Source organism: Tupaia chinensis, unplaced genomic scaffold, assembly GCF_000334495.1.
Source record: "Tupaia chinensis unplaced genomic scaffold, TupChi_1.0 Scaffold147980_1, whole genome shotgun sequence".
In the NCBI taxonomy this organism is placed as follows: Eukaryota; Metazoa; Chordata; class Mammalia; order Scandentia; family Tupaiidae; genus Tupaia; species Tupaia belangeri.
Window position 1 is genome coordinate 170,248 of NW_006207830.1, and position 2,656 is coordinate 172,903.

Genomic DNA, 2,656 nt, shown 5'->3' on the forward strand with positions numbered 1-2,656 from the left:
GGACTCTTGTCAGGCCTCTTTTCTTCATCCTCGTATCTTCTTCTGTGCCCAGAAAGGAGAGATACCTGGCATCCTTCTTTTCATCAGCTATGCTTCCTCTCCCCTCTTTTCACACTCACAGTTCAGGGAGATCCCAAGAAGGTGTGCTTCAAATAGCAACAGAAGGGACAAAAGCTTTTTGCAGAGTTTCAAGACTTGGGGAAGGTTACAGGCTTGCTTGGGGAGTCAGAGAGGAATATACAATTTCCTCCATCTCTTTTGTGAGAGAGAAGAGAGTGCATTCACATGCCAATATCTGTTCCTCAGAATAGTCATCCCACTGCACTGGTCCAACTGTATTCTGGAGCATATAATGGTATATTGTTTGGGGTGTGGGGGTTACATCTCTACAGTTCAATCTATGGGGTCTTCACTGTAGCTACCCTTGCAGGTCTAATGGGATTAGTAGATTTTCAGGAATGTGGATACAGATTTCTTTTCAACAGTTATTTCATGCTCAAAATGGCACCACTCGTGTGTCCTTTGAGTTGAGGTTAACAAGGCAAGATCCTTTCCAGGAGCCATGTAAGCCTGTGAATCTCAGGATATTCTCAGTGAGCCAGGACTGTGCAGGATGCTGGACATCAAGTAACTATTCATAGAAATGTCATCCATGGTTACATCTGGCTCACTGTTTTCCAGAAAAGGGGAGTTTCTGTTGATTCCATGTGCTTCATGTTTTTTCTCTGCTGTTTCTCTCAATACGTCACATTTTAGAAAACTTCAGATCTTTCCTTGGTGGTTTCAAGTTTCCTTCCTTATAAATCTCAGTTCCATGTGTCTGAGTAATTGATATTTTATTTCTTGTTGCAGTGGAGATGAGTGCTGTGGGCTTCCTGTTGGCCATCTTGATCTCTTGAGACAGATTCCCCAGTCTTGTAGTGAGGGGTCAATTTTGTCTGATTGAATATAGGATCTATGGCAGTCCAAGAATCACTTTCCAGTAGACCTTCTCTGTGTCAAATCAACCTCCCTTTTATTGTTTTTGCTCCACATATAATGTAATTGTTCCTGTTTTCTGCTTTTCAGTACTTCCTTTATTCTAAGAGAATTAACTAACTTTTATAAAGCATGATTTATCTTCCAGAAACTATAATGAACAATTATTAGATCTAATAATTTTACTTCGTTATATATACAAAAGAATTGAAATCTCAAAGATATGTTTGTACACCCAGAGTCATAGAAACCTTATTCACAATAGCCAAAGCAGAAGCAAACCAAATGTCCATAGATGATGAGTGGATAAACTAAATGCAGTAGATACACACAAACTTGAAAAGAAAGGAAGTTCTGATCCATGCTACAACATGGATGAGCACTGAGAACATAAAGTTCAGTGAAGTGATTCAGTCATAAAAAGACAGCTATAGTTATATGAAGTATCTAGAGTGAGTAGTCACTTTCATAGAAAAATAGTGTAGAATGTTAGTTTCAGGGGCCAATTATTCTGAGGGGTGGACAGGTATGGAAAGTTGTTGTTTAATGAGTATAGAGTTTTAGTTCCTGTAGATGAAAAAGCTCTGGATATTAGTTAAGCAACAATGTAAGTATACTTAACACTATTGAATCATACAGTTCAACATGATTAAAATGCCAGATTTTATATAATCTGTATTTATCACATTATTTTAAAAAGCTGCTTATCCACTTTACATATCATATGTTGTTTGAGTTTGCTAGTTCTCTCCTCTCCTTTTTTCTTTCTTTCTTTTTTTTTTTTTTAATTAACCACATCTACTGTTCTACACTCTCAAACCACTCTTCCTTAACTGGTTAGTGGCTGCTTGGTGTAGACAGAGAAGAGTTTGAGAAATGTGGCCTAAGTAGCTTTCAGAGCATCTGCCTGGGATAATAATGATGAGTTATCTCTTACTGAGCACTTACTTCTACCAGGCACTTTGCATGTATTGTCTAATTTAGTCTATATGAGAGTCCCATGAGATGATTAGTCTTAGTGGAGTCAGCAGTCCGTTGTCAGAAATGGAGAGCATTTGCAGCATAGTTGATCAACTGACTAAAGAGCAAACTGCAGAATTCAAGGAAGCTTTTTCACTGTTTGACAAGGGTGGTGATAGAACTATTAATGTAATAACAAAGGAATTAGGAACAGAACTGTCTAATAAAGTAAATGCTGATGGTAATGGCACAATTGACTTCCTTGAATTTCTGACAATGATGGCAAGAAAAAAGAAAGACATAGTGAAGAAAAACTTATAGAAGCATTCCATGTGTTTGAGAAGGATGATGGCTGCTCTATTAGCACAGCAGAACTTCACCATGTTATGACCTTACAGAGAAATTAACAGATGAAGAAGTTGATGAAATGAAGTAGATATTGATGGTGATGATCAAGTAAACTATGAAGAGTGTACAAATGATGACAGCAAAGTGAAATCATTGTAAAAAATGTGTTAAATTTCTTGTGCAAAATTGTTTATTTGCCTTTTCTTAGTTTATAACTTATCTGTAAAAGGTTTCTCTCTTCTGACAAAAAAATAAGCATGTATAGTAACACACCAAAAAAAAAAAAAAAAAAAAAAAGTGTTTGTAGTAATCAAGATTCATTCCTCCATGTTTCTTCTATAGCTTACTGTGATTGTCCTGAGACTTTATT

At 36.7% G+C, this 2,656-nt stretch overlaps 1 pseudogene; it reads left to right on the top strand.

Annotated features, from left to right (window-relative positions):
- LOC102480736 (calmodulin-like) overlaps positions 1-2,434 on the top strand; it is a 3,948-nt pseudogene extending 1,514 nt beyond the window's left edge.
- Positions 2,435-2,656: the final 222 nt, after the last annotated feature.